Source organism: Pseudophryne corroboree, chromosome 10 (genome assembly GCF_028390025.1).
Source record: "Pseudophryne corroboree isolate aPseCor3 chromosome 10, aPseCor3.hap2, whole genome shotgun sequence".
Classification (NCBI taxonomy): domain Eukaryota; kingdom Metazoa; phylum Chordata; class Amphibia; order Anura; family Myobatrachidae; genus Pseudophryne; species Pseudophryne corroboree.
The window spans coordinates 113,878,425-113,899,669 of record NC_086453.1 but is presented as its reverse complement, the minus strand read 5'-3'; the positions used below and the strand labels follow the sequence as shown (position 1 = coordinate 113,899,669).

Here is a 21,245-nt window from a genome sequence, read left to right as displayed (position 1 = left end):
TATTTATAGCACATCCATATCATTAGATCTTTCAATAAACGTAATCAATATCACATTCTAATTAGTGATGTGCACCGGAAATTTTTCGGGTTTTGTGTTTTGGTTTTGGGTTCGGTTCCGCGGCCGTGTTTTGGGTTCGAACGCGTTTTGGCAAAACCTCACCGAATTTTTTTTGTCGGATTCGGGTGTGTTTTGGATTCGGGTGTTTTTTTCAAAAAACCCTAAAAAACAGCTTAAATCATTGAATTTGGGGGTCATTTTGATCCCATAGTATTATTCACCTCAATTACCATAATTTCCACTCATTTCCAGTCTATTCTGAACACCTCACACCTCACAATATTATTTTTAGTCCTAAAATTTGCACCGAGGTCGCTGGATGGCTAAGCTAAGCGACACAAGTGGCCGACACAAACACCTGGCCCATCTAGGAGTGGCACTGCAGTGTCAGGCAGGATGGCCCTTCCAAAAAATACTCCCCAAACAGCACATGACGCAAAGAAGAAAAAAAAGAGGCGCAATGAGGTAGCTGTGCGAGTAAGCTAAGCGACCCTAGTGGCCGACACAAACACCTGGCCCATCTAGGAGTGGCACTGCAGTGTCACGCAGGATGGCCCTTCCAAAAAATACTCCCCAACAGCACATGACGCAAAGAAGAAAAAAAAGAGGCGCAATGAGGTAGCTGTGTGAGTAAGCTAAGCGACCCTAGTGGCCGACACAAACACCTGGCCCATCTAGGAGTGGCACTGCAGTGTCACGCAGGATGGCCCTTCCAAAAAATACTCCCCAAACAGCACATGACGCAAAGAAAAAAGAGGCGCACTTGCAGGGGGCGTGCAAATGGTGGAAGGCGCAAGCTCTTCCCGTCCAGTGTTGGGAAGGTCAGGCATCGCAACCGACACAATTGGACTCTCCTTTGGGATTTGGGATTTTTAAGAACGCACAGTTCTTTGCTGTGCTTTTGCCACAAGTCTTTTCTTTTTTCTAGCGAGAGGATGAGTGCTTCCATCCTCATGTGAAGCTGAACCACTAGCCATGAACATAGGCCAGGGCCTCAGTCGTTCCTTGCCACTCCGTGTCGTAAATGGCATATTGGCAAGTTTATGCTTCTCCTCAGACGCTTTTAATTTTGATTTTTGGGTAATTTTTTTACTGATCTTTTGTGTTTTGGATTTTACATGCTCTGTACTATGACATTGGGCATCGGCCTTGGCAGACGACGTTGATGGCATTTCATCGTCTCGGCCATGACTAGTGGCAGCAGCTTCAGCACGAGGTGGAAGTGGATCTTGATCTTTCCCTATTTTTTTAACCTCCACATTTTTGTTCTCCATATTTTGCGCACAACTAAAAGCCACCACAGGTATACAATGTAGATGGCTGGATAGTATAGTATTATATTACTTATGGACGACGAGTGCACTGACGACACAGAGGTAGGTACAGCCGTGGCCTACCGTACTGCTGCTTATATATATATAATATACTGTATAAAGGACCTGGTGGACACTGTCAGCAGACTGCTAAACTAGTATGAAGAAAGAAAAAAAAAACACCACAGGTATACAATGTAGATGGATGGATAGTATAGTATTACTTATACTTATGGACGACGAGTGCACTGACGACACAGAGGTAGGTACAGCCGTGGCCTACCGTACTGCTGCTTATATATATATATATATAATATACTGTATAACAGACCTGGTGGACACTGTCAGCAGACTGCTAAACTAGTATGAAGAAAGAAAAAAAAACACCACAGGTATACAATGTAGATGGATGGATAGTATAGTATTACTTATACTTATGGACGACGAGTGCACTGACGACACAGAGGTAGGTACAGCCGTGGCCTACCGTACTGCTGCTTATACATATATAATATACTGTATAACGGACCTGGTGGACACTGTCTGCAGACTGCTAAACTAGTATGAAGAAAGAAAAAAAAACACCACAGGTATACAATGTAGATGGATGGATAGTATAGTATTACTTATACTTATGGACGACGAGTGCACTGACGACACAGAGGTAGGTACAGCCGTGGCCTACCGTACTGCTGCTTATATATATATATATATAATATACTGTATAACGGACCTGGTGGACACTGTCAGCAGACTGCTAAACAAACTAGCATGAAGAAAGAAAAAAAAAACACCACAGTGTTTTTCAGGCAGACAAACGTATACTGGACTGGTGGTCACTGTCAGCAAAACTGTGCACTGTACTCCTGCTATAACTGCTCCCCAGTCCCCACAATTAGGCAGTGTGAGCAGAGCAGTGCACTCAGCACAGATATATCATGCAGCAGTGCAGCACACTGAGTGAGCACAGCCACAGATATGGTGGATCGTTTTTTTCAGGCAGAGAAACAAAGGATTAAAATCACTGGTGGTATAATCAAAACCCTGCACTGTACTCCCTAACAGCTGCTCCCCGTCCCCAATCCTCCCCACAATTATAACAATGTCACTCTTAGACTTAGTCTTTTCTATTACGGAGAGGACGCCAGCCACGTCCTCTCCCTATCAATCTCAATGCACGTGTGAAAATGGCAGCGACGCGCGGCTGCTTATATAGAATCCGAGTCTCGTGAGAATCCGACAGCAGGATGATGATGTTCGGGCGCGCTCGGGTTAACCGAGCAAGGCGGGAGGATCCGAGTCGCTCGGACCCGTGTAAAAAAAAGGTGAAGTTCGGGCGGGTCGGATTCCGAGGATCCGAACCCGCTCATCACTAATTCTAATACACTTATTTATTTGCTCATTCAGTACTCATCCTTAAAACAGATATGTTTAATAACAATTCATATTTATAAAAACCGAGGATAATCCATAACCCATCAGACAGCAATATGCTTCGTAACTCTTAATTAACTAGACCAGCTGTTCATAGTCTTCACGCAAAATCATCAGCTAATTGTAGCTTTACAGATATACAAATAATCCATTTGGAGTACTCTTTTTAACCATTTATTATTAACTTATTAGACATGGAAGCATTTTATTTTGCGTCTGTCTGTTTTAGGTTTTATCCTCAGTTGTAACAGATTTTAAAAAATTATTTTAATATAAAAATCAAAATACATCAAAATCAAAATACATAAATGTAACATAATACAGACACCAGACAAATTGATATAGTCACAGTTTTCTTACATTATCAAAGAGGTATGTCTCTCCACTTAACTACTAATTGATTTTTCATAATACCAATAGTATACTTATAAGGCACACAGTAAGAGAAACAAAAATATATATATATTCATGTATGAGTGCAAATGTGTACATATGATAAAAACAGTACATATATGTATAACCACAAAGTTTACTAATAAAAATAAAAATAACTAGACATTGAATGTTGTACCATGTCATGCGTCTCACCATGCACCCTATCGATGTCATTAAGGGGTGAAACACCCAACCAACAAAGTAACATCAGTGTGCATGATCATCAGCACTCCATTAGTGCAAAAAAGGAACAATGTCAAAGGTCTCATTGAGACCGTTTGGACTCAATGTTTTTAATTTATGGATCCAGTATGTTTCTCTTCTTCCTAACTTCTTTAAGAGATCCCCACCTCTATCATCTAGCACAACATGTTCTATAGGTTTAAAAGAAAAATTATTTAAATTACCACCTCCACACTCCACGAAATGACGGGGCACACTATGATTAGTCATTTTGTTATTTATACTCCTCATATGCTCAAGGATTCTAGTTTTTAACATTCTTTTTGTTCTACCTATATAACTAACCCCACAGTTGCATTCCAGCTGATATATCACATGGGTAGTTACACAATTGGCAAAGCCTTTTATTTTCCATGACTCTGTCCGTTCCCTATTCCAAATCATCTTTCTATCTTTGCTCATATATTTACATATTTTACAATGGCTACAAGGAGCACATCCATTCAAATCTCTTAACCAGTTGTTATCATCCTCCTTTCGTAGATTACTAGGGGCCAGGGCTGCCTTAAGTGTTTTTGCTCTCTTAAATATTACTTTAGGCTTGTCGGGAAGTACTTTATTCAGAACAGGGTCTAGCATTAAGACATCCCAATGCTTGAATAATATACCTTCAATTTGTTTATTCTTAGTATTGAAATTCGTTACAAAAGGGACCATTTCTTTATTTTTCACATTATTTATATCTTTATTTCTATATTTCAAGAGTTCCTTTCTATCTAGCATATTTGTCTTATGTTTACATTTTTTGATTATCTCCGTAGGGTATTTTTTCTCTCTAAATCTGTCTGTATATACTGTTGCTTGTTTCTCATACATATATTCATCTCCACAATTTCTTTTTAATCTTAGAAACTGTGAGTATGGAATATTCCGCAGCCAGTTTTTTGAGTGACAGCTATCAAAAATAAGATTTTACTTACCGATAAATCTATTTCTCGTAGTCCGTAGTGGATGCTGGGGACTCCGTAAGGACCATGGGGATATAGCGGCTCCGCAGGAGACAGGGCACAACAACAAAAGCTCTAGGATCAGGTGGTGTGCACTGGCTCCTCCCCCCATGACCCCCCTCCAAGCCTCAGTTAGGACACTGTGCCCGGACGAGCGTGCATAATAAGGAAGGATATTGAATCCCGGGTAAGACTCATACCAGCCACACCAATTGCACCGTACAACCTGTGATCTGAACCCAGTTAACAGTATGATAACAACGAAGGAGCCTCTGACAAGATGGCTCACAACAAGAATAACCCGATTTTTGTAACAATAACTATGTACAAGTATTGCAGACAATCCGCACTTGGGATGGGCGCCCAGCATCCACTACGGACTACGAGAAATAGATTTATCGGTAAGTAAAATCTTATTTTCTCTGACGTCCTAGTGGATGCTGGGGACTCCGTAAGGACCATGGGGATTATACCAAAGCTCCCAAACGGGCGGGAGAGTGCGGATGACCCTGCAGCACCGAATGAGAGACTCCATGTCCTCCTCAGCCAGGGTATCAAATTTGTAGAATTTAGCAAACGTGTTTGCCCCTGACCAAGTAACTGCTCGGCAAAGTTGTAAAGCCGAGACCCCTCGGGCAGTCGCCCAAGATGAGCCCCCTTCCTGTTGGAATGGGCTTTTACAGATTTTGGCTGTGGCAGGCCTGCCACAGAATGTGTAAACTGAATTGTATTACAAATCCAGCGAGCAATCGTCTGCTTAGAAGCAGGAGCACCCATCTTGTTGGGTGCATACAGGCTAAACAGCGAGTCAGATTTTCAGACTCCAGCCGTCCTGGAAACATATTTTTCAGGGCCCTGACAACGTCAAGTAACTTGGAGTCCTCCAAGTCCCTAGTACCCGCAGGTACCACAATAGGTTGGTTCATGTGAAAAACAGAAAACACCTTAAGGAGAAATTGAGGACGAGTCCTCAATTCTGCCCTGTCAGAATGAAAAATTAAGTAAGGGCTTTATATATGATAAAGCCGCCAATTCTGACACACGCCTGGCTGAAGCCAGGGCTAATAGCATCGTCACCTTCCATGTAGAGATGAGCGCCTGAAATTTTTCGGGTTTTGTGTTTTGGTTTTGGGTTCGGTTCCGCGGCCGTGTTTTGGGTTCGAACGCGTTTTGGCAAAACCTCACCGAATTTTTTTTGTCGGATTCGGGTGTGTTTTGGATTCGGGTGTTTTTTTCAAAAAACCCTAAAAAACAGCTTAAATCATAGAATTTGGGGGTAATTTTGATCCCAAAGTATTATTAACCTCAAAAAACATAATTTACACTCATTTTCAGCCTATTCTGAACACATCACACCTCACAATATTATTTTTAGTCCTAAAATTTGCACCGAGGTCGCTGTGTGAGTAAGATAAGCGACCCTAGTGGCCGACACAAACACCGGGCCCATCTAGGAGTGGCACTGCAGTGTCACGCAGGATGTCCCTTCCAAAAAACCCTCCCCAAACAGCACATGACGCAAAGAAAAAAAGAGGCGCAATGAGGTAGCTGACTGTGTGAGAAAGATAAGCGACCCTAGTGGCCGACACAAACACCGGGCCCATCTAGGAGTGGCACTGCAGTGTCACGCAGGATGTCCCTTCCAAAAAACCCTCCCCAAACAGCACATGACGCAAAGAAAAAAAGAGGCGCAATGAGGTAGCTGTGTGAGAAAGATAAGCGACCCTAGTGGCCGACACAAACACCGGGCCCATCTAGGAGTGGCACTGCAGTGTCACGCAGGATGTCCCTTCCAAAAAACCCTCCCCAAACAGCACATGACGCAAAGAAAAAAAGAGGCGCAATGAGGTAGCTGTGTGAGTAAGATTAGCGACCCTAGTGGCCGACACAAACACCGGGCCCATCTAGGAGTGGCACTGCAGTGTCACGCAGGATGGCCCTTCCAAAAAACCCTCCCCAAACAGCACATGACGCAAAGAAAAAAAGAGGCGCAATGAGGTAGCTGACTGTGTGAGTAAGATTAGCGACCCTAGTGGCCGACACAAACACCGGGCACATCTAGGAGTGGCACTGCAGTGTCACGCAGGATGTCCCTTCCAAAAAACCCTCCCCAAACAGCACATGACGCAAAGAAAAAAAGAGGCGCAATGAGGTAGCTGACTGTGTGAGAAAGATAAGCGACCCTAGTGGCCGACACAAACACCGGGCCCATCTAGGAGTGGCACTGCAGTGTCACGCAGGATGTCCCTTCCAAAAAACCCTCCCCAATCAGCACATGATGCAAAGAAAAAGAAAAGAAAAAAGAGGTGCAAGATGGAATTATCCTTGGGCCCTCCCACCCACCCTTATGTTGTATAAACAAAACAGGACATGCACACTTTAACCAACCCATCATTTCAGTGACAGGGTCTGCCACACGACTGTGACTGATATGACGGGTTGGTTTGGACCCCCCCCAAAAAAGAAGCAATTAATCTCTCCTTGCACAAACTGGCTCTACAGAGGCAAGATGTCCACCTCATCTTCACCCTCCGATATATCACCGTGTACATCCCCCTCCTCACAGATTATCAATTCGTCCCCACTGGAATCCACCATCTCAGCTCCCTGTGTACTTTGTGGAGGCAATTGCTGCTGGTCAATGTCTCCGCGGAGGAATTGATTATAATTCATTTTAATGAACATCATCTTCTCCACATTTTCTGGATGTAACCTCGTACGCCGATTGCTGACAAGGTGAGCGGCGGCACTAAACACTCTTTCGGAGTACACACTTGTGGGAGGGCAACTTAGGTAGAATAAAGCCAGTTTGTGCAAGGGCCTCCAAATTGCCTCTTTTTCCTGCCAGTATAAGTACGGACTGTGTGACGTGCCTACTTGGATGCGGTCACTCATATAATCCTCCACCATTCTATCAATGTTGACAGAATCATATGCAGTGACAGTAGACGACATGTCCGTAATCGTTGTCAGGTCCTTCAGTCCGGACCAGATGTCAGCATCAGCAGTCGCTCCAGACTGCCCTGCATCACCGCCAGCGGGTGGGCTCGGAATTCTGAGCCTTTTCCTCGCACCCCCAGTTGCGGGAGAATGTGAAGGAGGAGATGTTGACAGGTCGCGTTCCGCTTGACTTGACAATTTTGTCACCAGCAGGTCTTTCAACCCCAGCAGACCTGTGTCTGCCGGAAAGAGAGATCCAAGGTAGGCTTTAAATCTAGGATCGAGCACGGTGGCCAAAATGTAGTGCTCTGATTTCAACAGATTGACCACCCGTGAATCCTTGTTAAGCGAATTAAGGGCTGCATCCACAAGTCCCACATGCCTAGCGGAATCGCTCCGTGTTAGCTCCTTCTTCAATGCCTCCAGCTTCTTCTGCAAAAGCCTGATGAGGGGAATGACCTGACTCAGGCTGGCAGTGTCTGAACTGACTTCACGTGTGGCAAGTTCAAAGGGCATCAGAACCTTGCACAACGTTGAAATCATTCTCCACTGCACTTGAGACAGGTGCATTCCATCTCCTATATCGTGCTCAATTGTATAGGCTTGAATGGCCTTTTGCTGCTCCTCCAACCTCTGAAGCATATAGAGGGTTGAATTCCACCTCGTTACCACTTCTTGCTTCAGATGATGGCAGGGCAGGTTCAGTAGTTTTTGGTGGTGCTCCAGTCTTCTGTACGTGGTGCCTGTACGCCGAAAGTGTCCCGCAATTTTTCTGGCCACCGACAGCATCTCTTGCACGCCCCTGTCGTTTTTTAAAAAATTCTGCACCACCAAATTCAAGGTATGTGCAAAACATGGGACGTGCTGGAATTTGCCCATATTTAATGCACACGCAATATTGCTGGCGTTGTCCGATGCCACAAATCCACAGGAGAGTCCAATTGGGGTAAGCCATTCCGCGATGATCTTCCTCAGTTGCCGTAAGAGGTTTTCAGCTGTGTGCGTATTCTGGAAAGCGGTGATACAAAGCGTAGCCTGCCTAGGAAAGAGTTGGCGTTTGCGAGATGCTGCTACTGGTGCCGCCGCTGCTGTTCTTGCGGCGGGAGTCCATACATCTACCCAGTGGGTTGTCACAGTCATATAGTCCTGACCCTGCCCTGCTCCACTTGTCCACATGTCCGTGGTTAAGTGGACATTGGGTACAACTGCATTTTTTAGGACACTGGTGAGTCTTTTTCTGACGTCCGTGTACATTCTCGGTATCGCCTGCCTAGAGAAGTGGAACCTAGATGGTATTTGGTAACGGGGGCACACTGCCTCAATAAATTGTCTAGTTCCCTGTGAACTAACGGCGGATACCGGACGCACGTCTAACACCAACATAGTTGTCAAGGACTCAGTTATCCGCTTTGCAGTAGGATGACTGCTGTGATATTTCATCTTCCTCGCAAAGGACTGTTGAACAGTCAATTGCTTACTGGAAGTAGTACAAGTGGGCTTACGACTTCCCCTCTGGGATGACCATCGACTCCCAGCGGCAACAACAGCAGCGCCAGCAGCAGTAGGCGTTACACGCAAGGATGCATCGGAGGAATCCCAGGCAGGAGAGGACTCGTCAGACTTGCCAGTGACATGGCCTGCAGGACTATTGGCATTCCTGGGGAAGGAGGAAATTGACACTGAGGGAGTTGGTGGGGTGGTTTGCGTGAGCTTGGTTACAAGAGGAAGGGATTTACTGGTCAGTGGACTGCTTCCGCTGTCACCCAAAGTTTTTGAACTTGTCACTGACTTATTATGAATGCGCTGCAGGTGACGTATAAGGGAGGATGTTCCGAGGTGGTTAACGTCCTTACCCCTACTTATTACAGCTTGACAAAGGGAACACACGGCTTGACACCTGTTGTCCGCATTTCTGGTGAAATACCTCCACACCGAAGAGCTGATTTTTTTGGTATTTTCACCTGGCATGTCAACGGCCATATTCCTCCCACGGACAACAGGTGTCTCCCCGGGTGCCTGACTTAAACAAACCACCTCACCATCAGAATCCTCCTGGTCAATTTCCTCCCCAGCGCCAGCAACACCCATATCCTCCTCATCCTGGTGTACTTCAACACTGACATCTTCAATCTGACTATCAGGAACTGGACTGCGGGTGCTCCTTCCAGCACTTGCAGGGGGCATGCAAATAGTGGAAGGCGCATGCTCTTCACGTCCAGTGTTGGGAAGGTCAGGCATCGCAAACGACACAATTGGACTCTCCTTGTGGATTTGGGATTTCAAAGAACGCACAGTTCTTTGCGGTGCTTTTGCCAGCTTGAGTCTTTTCAGTTTTCTAGCGAGAGGCTGAGTGCTTCCATCCTCATGTGAAGCTGAACCACTAGCCATGAACATAGGCCAGGGCCTCAGCCGTTCCTTGCCACTCCGTGTGGTAAATGGCATATTGGCAAGTTTACGCTTCTCCTCCGACAATTTTATTTTAGGTTTTGGAGTCCTTTTTTTTCTGATATTTGGTGTTTTGGATTTGACATGCTCTGTACTATGACATTGGGCATCGGCCTTGGCAGACGACGTTGCTGGCATTTCATCGTCTCGGCCATGACTAGTGGCAGCAGCTTCAGCACGAGGTGGAAGTGGATCTTGATCTTTCCCTAATTTTGGAACCTCAACTTTTTTGTTCTCCATATTTTATAGGCAGAACTAAAAGGCACCTCAGGTAAACAATGGAGATGGATGGATTGGATACTAGTATACAATTATGGACGGACTGCCACGGTTAGGTGGTATAAAAAAACCACGGTTAGGTGGTATATATTATAATAATAATACAATTATGGATGGACGGACTGCCTGCCGACTGCCGACACAGAGGTAGCCACAGCCGTGAACTACCGCACTGTACACTGGTTGATAAAGAGATAGTAGTATACTCGTAACAACTAGTATGACACTATGACGACGGTATAAAGAAAGAAAAAAAAATACCACAGTTAGGTGGTATATATTATAATAATAATACAATTATGGATGGACGGACTGCCTGCCGACTGCCGACACAGAGGTAGCCACAGCCGTGAACTACCGCACTGTACACTGGTTGATAAAGAGATAGTAGTATACTCGTAACAACTAGTATGACACTATGACGACGGTATAAAGAAAGAAAAAAAAATACCACAGTTAGGTGGTATATATTATAATAATAATACAATTATGGATGGACGGACTGCCTGCTGACTGCCGACACAGAGGTAGCCACAGCCGTGAACTACCGCACTGTACACTGGTTGATAAAGAGATAGTAGTATACTCGTAACAACTAGTATGACACTATGACGACGGTATAAAGAATGAAAAAAAAATACCACAGTTAGGTGGTATATATTATAATAATAATACAATTATGGATGGACGGACTGCCTGCCGACTGCCGACACAGAGGTAGCCACAGCCGTGAACTACCGCACTGTACACTGGTTGATAAAGAGATAGTAGTATACTCGTAACAACTAGTATGACACTATGACGGTATAAAGAATGAAAAAAAAACCACGGTTAGGTGGTATATATTATAATAATAATACAATTATGGATGGACGGACTGCCTGCCGACTGCCGACACAGAGGTAGCCACAGCCGTGAACTACCGCACTGTACACTGGTTGATAAAGAGATAGTAGTATACTCGTAACAACTAGTATGACACTATGACGACGGTATAAAGAAAGAAAAAAAAATACCACAGTTAGGTGGTATATATTATAATAATAATACAATTATGGATGGACGGACTGCCTGCCGACTGCCGACACAGAGGTAGCCACAGCCGTGAACTACCGCACTGTACACTGGTTGATAAAGAGATAGTAGTATACTCGTAACAACTAGTATGACACTATGACGACGGTATAAAGAATGAAAAAAAAACCACGGTTAGGTGGTATATATTATAATAATAATACAATTATGGATGGACGGACTGCCTGCCGACTGCCGACACAGAGGTAGCCACAGCCGTGAACTACCGCACTGTACACTGGTTGATAAAGAGATAGTAGTATACTCGTAACAACTAGTATGACACTATGACGACGGTATAAAGAAAGAAAAAAAAATACCACAGTTAGGTGGTATATATTATAATAATAATACAATTATGGATGGACGGACTGCCTGCCGACTGCCGACACAGAGGTAGCCACAGCCGTGAACTACCGCACTGTACACTGGTTGATAAAGAGATAGTAGTATACTCGTAACAACTAGTATGACACTATGACGACGGTATAAAGAAAGAAAAAAAAATACCACAGTTAGGTGGTATATATTATAATAATAATACAATTATGGATGGACGGACTGCCTGCCGACTGCCGACACAGAGGTAGCCACAGCCGTGAACTACCGCACTGTACACTGGTTGATAAAGAGATAGTAGTATACTCGTAACAACTAGTATGACACTATGACGACGGTATAAAGAATGAAAAAAAAACCACGGTTAGGTGGTATATATTATAATAATAATACAATTATGGATGGACGGACTGCCTGCCGACTGCCGACACAGAGGTAGCCACAGCCGTGAACTACCGCACTGTACACTGGTTGATAAAGAGATAGTAGTATACTCGTAACAACTAGTATGACACTATGACGGTATAAAGAATGAAAAAAAAACCACGGTTAGGTGGTATATATTATAATAATAATACAATTATGGATGGACGGACTGCCTGCCGACTGCCGACACAGAGGTAGCCACAGCCGTGAACTACCGCACTGTACACTGGTTGATAAAGAGATAGTAGTATACTCGTAACAACTAGTATGACACTATGACGACGGTATAAAGAAAGAAAAAAAAATACCACGGTTAGGTGGTATATATTGTAATACAATTATGGATGGACGGACTGCCTGCCGAGTTCCGACTGCCGACACAGAGGTAGCCACAGCCGTGAACTACCGCACTGTACTGTGTCTGCTGCTAATATAGACTGGTTGATAAAGAGATAGTATACAATACATACAACAATATACTACTATACTGGTGGTCAGGCACTGGTCACCACTAGTCACACTGGCAGTGGCACTCCTGCAGCAAAAGTGTGCACTGTTTAATTTTAAATTAATATAATATTATGTACTCCTGGGGGCTCCTGCTATAACAACCTGCAGTGCTCCCCAGTCTCCCCCACAATTATTATAAGCTTTGCCTTTTATACATTGATGTGCAGCACACTGGGCTGAGCTGAGTGCACACAGACTGAGTCACACTGTGTGACTGGCTGCTGCTGTGTATCGTTTTTTTTCAGGCAGAGAACGGATATAGCAGAGAACGGATATATTATATTAAAATAAATAAAAGTTAACTAACAACAACTGCACTGGTCACTGTGGTAAACTCTGTCTGACTCTGCACAATCTCTCTCTCTCTTCTAATCTAATTTCTAATGGAGAGGACGCCAGCCACGTCCTCTCCCTATCAATCTCAATGCACGTGTGAAAATGGCGGCGACGCGCGGCTCCTTATATAGAATCCGAGTCTCGCGAGAATCCGACAGCGTCATGATGACGTTCGGGCGCGCTCGGGTTAACCGAGCAAGGCGGGAGGATCCGAGTCTGCTCGGACCCGTAAAAAAAACATGAAGTTCGTGCGGGTTCGGTTTCAGAGAAACCGAACCCGCTCATCTCTACTTCCATGTGAGATATTTTAAGTCCACAGTGGTGAGTGGTTCAAACCAATGTGACTTTAGGAAACTCAAAACAACATTGAGATCCCAAGGTGCCACTGGGGCACAAAATGAGGCTGTATATGCAGTACCCCTTTTACAAACATCTGAACGTCAGGCACTAAAGCCAGTTCTTTCTGGAAGAAATTCGACAGGGCCGAAATTTGAACCTTAATGGACCCTAATTTTAGGCCCATAGACAGTCCTGTTTTCAGGAAATGTAGGAAACGACCCAGTTGGAATTCCTCTGTAGGGGCCTTCTTGGCCTCACACCACGCAACATATCTTCACCAAATGCGGTGAAAATGTTTTGCGGTTACATCCTTCCTGTCTTTGACCAGGGTAGGGATGACTTCATCTGGAATGCCCTTTCAGGATCCGGCGTTCAACCGCCATGCCGTCAAACGCGGCCGCGGTAAGTCTTGGAACAGACAAGGCCCATGCTGGAACATCTCTTGAAGTTTCGGGTACCAAGTCCTTCTTGGCCAATCCGGAACCACGAGTATCGTTCTTACTCATCTCCCTCTTATGATTCTCAGTACTTTTGGTATGAGAGGCATAGGAGGGAACACATACTCTGACTGGTACACCCACAGTGTTACCAGAGCGTCCACCGCTATTGCCTGAGGGTCCCTTGACCTGGCGCAATATCTGTCTAGTTTTTTGTTCAGGCGGGACGCCATCATGTCCACCTTTGGTTTTTCCCAACGGTTTACAATCATGTGGAAGACTTCCCGATGAAGTCCCCACTCTCCCGGGTAGAGGTCATGCCTGCTGAGGAAGTCTGCTTCCCAGTTTTCCACTCCCGGAATGAACACTGCTGAGAGTGTTATCACATGATTTTTCGCCCAGCGAAGAATCCTTGTAGTTTCTGCCATTTCCCTCCTGCTTCTTGTGCCGCCCTGTTTACGTGGGCGACTGCCGTGATGTTGTCCCACTGGATCAATACCGGCTGACCTTGAAGCAGAGGTCTTGCTAAACTTAGAGCATTGTAAATTGCCCTTAGCTCCAGTATATTTATGTGGAGAGAAGTCTCCAGACTTGATCACACTCTCTGGAAATTTTTTCCTTGTGTGACTGCTCCCCAGCCACTCAGGCTGGCATCCGTGGTCACCAGGACCCAGTCCTGAATGCCGAATCTGCGGCCCTTTCATAGATGAGCACTCTGCAGCCACCGCAGAAGAAACACCCTTGTCCTTGGAGACAGGGTTATCCGCTGATGCATCTGAAGATGCGATCCGGACCATTTTTCCAGCAGATCCCACGGAAAGGTTCTTGCGTGAAATCTACCGAATGGGATCGCTTTGTAAGAAACCACCATTTTTCACAGGATCCTTGTGCAATGATGCACTGATACTTTTCCTGGTTTTAGGAGGTTCCTGACTAGCTCGGATAACTCCCTGGCTTTCTTCTCCGGGAGAAAACATCCTTTTCTGGACTGTGTCCAGAATCATCCCTAGGAACAGTAGACGTGTCGTCGGAAAAAACTGCGATTTTGGAATATTTAGAATCCACTCGTGCTGTCGTAGAACTACTTAAGATAGTGCTACTCCGACCTCCAACTGTTCTCTGGACCTTGCCTTTATCAGGAAAGCGTCCATATTTCTTTTAAGAAGAATCATCATTTCGGCCATTACCTTGGTAAAGACCCGGGGTGCCGTGGACAATCCAAACGGCAGCGTCTGAACTGATAGTGACAGTTCTGTACCACGAACCTGAGGTACCCTTGGTGAGAAGGCAAATTTGGACATGTAGGTAAGCGTCCCTGATATCCAGTGACACCATATCGTCCCCTTCTTCCTGGTTCGCTATCACTACTCTGAGTGACTCCATCTTGATTTTAACGCTTGTATGTAAGTGTTCAAATATTTCAGATCTCACCGAGCCGTCTGGCTTCAGTACCACAATATAGTGTGGAATAATACCCCTTCCCTTGTTGTAGAAGGGGTACTTTGATTATCACCTGCTGGGAATACAGCCTGTGAATTGTTCCCAATACTGCCTCCCTGTCGGAGGGAGACGTTGGTAAAGCAGACTTCAGGAACTTGTGAGGGGGAGACGTCTCGAATTTCCAATGTACACCTGGGATACTACGTGTAGGATCCAGGAGTCCACTTGTGAGTGAGCCCCCTGCGTGCTGAAACTCTTGAGATGACCCCCTACCGCACCTGAGTCCGCTTGTACTGCCCCAGCGTCATGCTGCGGACTTGGCAGAAGCTGTGGAGGGCTTCTGTTCCTGGGAATGGGCTGCCTGCTGCAGTCTTCTTCCCTTTCCTCTACCCCTGGGCAGATATGACTGGCCCTTTTGCCCGCCTGCCCTTATGGGGACGAAAGGACTGAGACTGAAAAGACTGTGTCCTTTTCTGCTGAGATGTCACTTGGGGTAACAAAAGGTGGATTTTTCAGCTGTTGCCATGGCCACCAGGTCCGATGGACCGCCCCTTTATACGGCAATACTTCCATGTGCCGTCTGGAATCTGCATCACCTGACCACTGTCGTGTCTTCGTCTGGCAGATATGGACATCACATTTACTCTTGATGCCAGAATGCAAATATCCCTCTGCGCATCTCGCATATATAGAAATGCATCTATAGTCAATAAAATCTTGTCCCTGTCAAGGGTATCAATATTTTCAGTCAGGAAATCCGACCAAGCCCCCTCAGCGCTGCACATCCAGGCTGAGGCGATTGCTGGTCGTAGTATAACACCAGTATGTGTGTATATACTTTTAGGATATTTTTCAGCTTCCTATCAGCTGGCTCCTTGAGGGCTGCCGTATCTGGAGACGGTAACGCCCCTTGTTTTTATAAGCGTGTGAGCGCCTTATCCACCCTAAGGTGTGTTTCCCAACTCGCCCTAACTTCTGGCGGGAAAGGGTATACCGCCAATAATTTTCTATCGGAGGAAACCCACGTATCATCACACACTTCATTTAATTTATCTGATTCAGGAAAAACTACAAGTAGTTTATTCACACCCTACATAATACCCTTATTTGTGGTACTTGTAGTATCAGAAATATGTAACACCTCCTTCATTGCCCTTAACATGAAACGTGTGGCCCTAAAGGAAAATACGTTTGTTTATTCACCGTCGACACTGGAGTCAGTGTCTGTGTCTGTGTCTGTGTCAACCGACTGAGGTAAATGGGCGTTTTTACAAGCCCCTGACGGTGTCTGAGACGCCTGGACAGGTACTAATTTGTTTGCCGGCCGTCTCATGTCGTCAACCGACCTTGCAGCGTGTTGACATTATCACGTAATTCCTAAATAAGCCATCCATTCCAGTGTCGACTCCCTAGAGAGTGACATCACCAATACAGGCAATTTGCTCCGCCTCCTCACCAACATCGTCCTCCTACATGTCGACACACACGTACCGACACACAGCACACACACAGGGAATGCTCTGATAGAGGACAGGACCCCACTAGCCCTTTGGGAAGACAGAGGGAGAGTTTGCCAGCACACACCAAAAACGCTATAATTATACAGGGACAACCCCTTATACAAGTGTTTTCCCTTATAGCATTTTTATATATGTAATCATATCGCCAAATAAGTGCCCCCCCTCTCTGTTTTAACCCTGTTTCTGTAGTGCAGTGCAGGGGAGAGCCTGGGAGCCTTCCTCACAGCAGAGCTGAGCAGGAAAATGGCGCCGTGTGCTGAGGAGAATAGGCCCCGCCCCCTTTTCGGCGGGCTCTTCTCCCGGAGTTTGTGAGATCTGGCAGGGGTTAAATACATCCATATAGCCTCAAGGGCTATATGTGATGTATTTTAGCCATAAAAAGGTATTATACATTGCTGCCCAGGGCGCCCCCCCCAGCGCCCTGCACCCTCAGTGACAGTTGGTGACTGTTGGTGAAGTGTGCTGACAACAATGGCGCACAGCTGCAGTGCTGTGCGCTACCTTATGAAGACTGAAAGTCTTCTGCCGCCTGTTTCTGGACCTCTGGACCTCTTCAACTTCGGCATCTGCAAGGGGGGTCGGCGGCACGGATCCGGGACGAACCCCAGGGTGAGACCTGTGTTCCGACTCCCTCTGGAGCTAATGGTGTCCAGTAGCCTAAGAAGCAAATCCATCCTGCACGCAGGTGAGTTTACTTCTCTCCCCTAAGTCCCTCGTAGCAGTGAGCCTGTTGCCAGCAGGTCTCACTGAAAGAAAAAAACCTAACTTAAACTTTTATTCTAAGCAGCTCAGGAGAGCCACCTAGATTGCACCCTTCTCGGCCGGGCACAAAAATCTAACTGAGGCTTGGAGGGGGGTCATGGGGGGAGGAGCCAGTGCACACCACCTGATCCTAGAGCTTTTGTTGTTGTGCCCTGTCTCCTGCGGAGCCGCTATATCCCCATGGTCCTTACGGAGTCCCCAGCATCCACTAGGACGTCAGAGAAATGTATATAGCTGTTGCTATCAACTTTTTTAATATGAGTGTATGTATTAATTTTCTTCCCAGGGGTCCATTCACTAACATCCACAACCAGATCTAAAAATTCAATTTTCTTATCCTGATAGTTAGAAGTAAATCTAAGATTACTATCATTAGTATTGATATGTGACATAAATTTTTCAAAGTGCAATCTGTCTCCTCCTGAGGATAAAACCTAAAACAGACAGACGCAAAATAAAATGCTTCCATGTCTAATAAGTTAATAATAAATGGTTAAAAAGAGTACTCCAAATGGATTATTTGTATATCTGTAAAGCTACAATTAGCTGATGATTTTACGTGAAGACTATGAACAGCTGGTCTAGTTAATTAAGAGTAACGAAGCATAATGCTGTCTGATGGGTTATGGATTATCCTCGGTTTTTATAAATATGAATTGTTATTAAACATATCTGTTTTAAGGATGAATACTGAATGAATAATTAATGATGAATACTGCCGCAAAAAAAGAGTCATGGTCTCAAAAAGAGAGGGGCGTGGTCACACAATAGTGTCCCCAATTCACATTACGCTGCACAGAAGCCGGATCTCAGGAGTGAGCTCCTGCCTCCGGATGCCAATGTGGGGAAGGAGCCGGGCACCCGCTGGTAACAAAATCTCAGCAGGCGCCCGACATCTTGCTGCGCGCAGGGCAGCTCCCTGGGTTAGGTGAGCCGGAGGAGACAGAACTGATTTTGTCTCCAAATGGAACTGATAGAAAGCAGTTCCGCCCCATTCCAGCTCACTTTAACCCCTGCTCATCACCACATTTGCAGAGAGTGCAGAAATGGTGGAAGGAGGCTTCTCTATGAGTATAGTGTCATAAATGTCAGACTCACACATAACACTCGTGGATACCCATAGACTCGTGGATTGTGAAGTTTGTAAACACATAGTTTGTTCTTGAGACTTAGTGTTTTTTTTTTCTGCACTGAATTGTTCATTTTACAGGTGACGCCTCTACTAGGGTGAGAAGATGTTGCATCATCATACAGTGGCGAAACTCCCAGAGTCACAGGAGGCAATGGCTGCCAGGCTCCAGCTGTCAACGGGACACCAAGAAAGAAAGACAGACCAAAGGGGATGATGAATTTGGACAGATCTTTCTCCACTCATGTCATAGTGATTTGCTACAGTCGCTATTGACTACTGTCCATGTTCATAAACCCCCTTCACCTAAAGAGTCTTGTGACTGTGTGATAACAGATCAAAGTGTGTACTATAGTGAGCTACATCTCTGCTGTTGTTTCTATTATAAAGAAAGAATTAGTAGAAGTTGTTTTAAGGAGAGATAACATTGTAAGAGATAATGTATCAACCAATCCACTCTGTCATTTTTCAAAAACAGCCTGTAAAATGTAAGGTACAGTATATAGAAGCTGACTGACTGGTACTTTATCTCACCTAATTTTACCTCTCTCTGAGCTTTGATAACCGGGCTCTATTTATTATCATTTGCAGCCAGCACACTTAATAAAGCTTCCATATTGCCACAATTAGCTGCAATAAAGAATCTTTATTCTCCCAGATGTACTATTGACAAGTTGTAGGGACATCAGCACATGTGCAAGTTGGAGCCACTGGTGGGGGGCACCACCTTCTGTTTTGCTTCCGGGCACCTTGTTCAAAATTACGCCCCTGTTATCATATGAGGTTACAGAAGAAGATGCCTGATTGTGTTTGACTCCGGCTTCCAAAATAAGCATTCTCGTGCATGCAACAGCATTATCACTCAGGAATTTGAAAACACAGTTTGCTCTTTAGCCTTAGTGGTCTTCTTGTGCACTGATTTGTCTGTTTTCAATGTGACACCTCTACCTCTAATATTATGGCAGTAAACATTTTTTTTTTCTTGAGCTTTTCTCATCTGTACCAGGACCAGATGGCGGGATTGACGCATAACCCCAGCAATGATAATGTCCCACTGCTAAAAGCTTAATTAAGTGAGGAAGTAGTATGTGACCAATTAAAATAAATAAATTAATAAGTCACCTGGTCCCGACAGAATTCACCCAAGGGTTCTCATGGAGCTGCACTCCGAATTAGCAAGACCCCTATATTTGATTTTCAATGACTCACTTACATCAGGCATGGTCCCCAAAGACTGGCATATAGCGTGAGTAGTGCCGATATTTAAAAAGGAAGTAAATCTGAACCGGGTAATTATAGACCAGTAAGTCTTACAGCTATAGTGGGGAAGTACTGGAAGGTATTTTAAGAGATAGAATACAGGCGTTCCTTGAAACCAATAAGTTTATTAATAGGAACCAACATGGATTTGTGAAGGATAGATTATGTCAAACTAACTTAATAGGCTTTTATGAAACAGTTAGTGCGAACCTAGATCAGGGTAAAGAGGTGGATGTAATCTTTTTAGACTATGCAAAAGCTTTCGATACAGTGCCTCACATGAGACTTGTCTACAAATTAAGGGAACTTGGGCTACAGAGCATAATATGCACTTGGGTTAGAAATTGTTTAGATAAAAGGGAGCAGCAAGTGGTGGTAAATGGAACATTTTTGAATTGGTCTGAAGTACTAAGTGCCATACCACAAGGGTCTGTACTTGGACCACTATTGTTTAACATTTTTATAAATGATCTAGAAGTAGGTCTAGAGAGTATAGTGTCAATTTTTGCAGACGAAACCAAAGCTAAGTCTCTACAGAACTACTTATTTAAATTTGAATCAGCAGCAAAATAGAGAATGTGGTTCAATATAGATAAATGTAAGGTAATGCACTTCGGTAGTAAGAACAAAAATAATACCTACATACTAAATGGGGAGAAAATAGGGGATTCTGTGGTGGAAAAAGATTTTGGTATTCACATATATAACAAACTTAGCAGTAGTACCCAAAGTAGAAATGCAGCAAAAAAGGCAAACAATATATTAGCATGCATAAAGCAGGGAATTGATGCAAGGGATGAGAGTGTTATACTCCCATTATATAAATCACTGGTGAGGCCACATCTCAAATAATGTGCACAACTATGGGCACCTTATTACAAAAAGGATATCTTGTAACTAGAAAAGGTGCAGAGACGAGCAATTAAATTGATTAAGGGGATGGAGATGCTAGAATACGAGGAAAGTTTTTATAGGTTAAGCATGTTTACAGTGGATAAAAGGAGATTAAGAGGGGCCATGATTAACATTTACAAATATATAAGGGGTCAATACACAGAGCCAGCAGGCGATTTGTTTTTGGTAAGATCATCACAAAGGACACGTGGGCACCAGCTTATGTTAGAGGAGAGGAGATTTCACACAAAGAGATGGAAAGGTTTCTTCACAGTAAGGACAATACGTATTTGGAATTCCCTGCCTGAGAGAGTAGTAATGGCGGATTTGGTCATTACTTTTAAGAAAAGGCTGGATAAATTCCTAATGGATAAGGATATACAGGGATATGGTGGGTAAATCATGCACTACAGTATTAAAATAAACTATAGTAAAAGAACAAAAAAAAAGGAGTACTTGACAAAATGGCTAGACATTCAGAATAGTTAAAATTAATCTTAAAAATATTACAGTGTAGGAGATCACTAACAGTTTGAACTCGATGGATAATGTATTTTTTCAACCTCAGATATTATGTTACTATGTTCCCTTTATGTTTTCTTTAATATTGTGAAATATTGTTTAGATTTCAAGTGCCCTTTCTTAAACTTTGTGCCCTCTGGACCACCTTTTATTAGATGTTG

At 44.4% G+C, this 21,245-nt stretch overlaps 1 long non-coding RNA gene across 1 annotated transcript in view; it reads left to right on the top strand.

The window, feature by feature from the left end:
• The window catches only part of LOC134965071 (uncharacterized), a 122,267-nt gene extending 102,902 nt beyond the window's left edge, over positions 1-19,365 (top strand). Inside the window, exon 3 of the long non-coding RNA XR_010188298.1 lies at positions 18,490-19,365. This is a non-coding gene — a long non-coding RNA (uncharacterized LOC134965071). The remainder of the gene's footprint in view (positions 1-18,489) is intronic.
• The last annotated feature ends 1,880 nt before the right edge of the window (positions 19,366-21,245 follow it).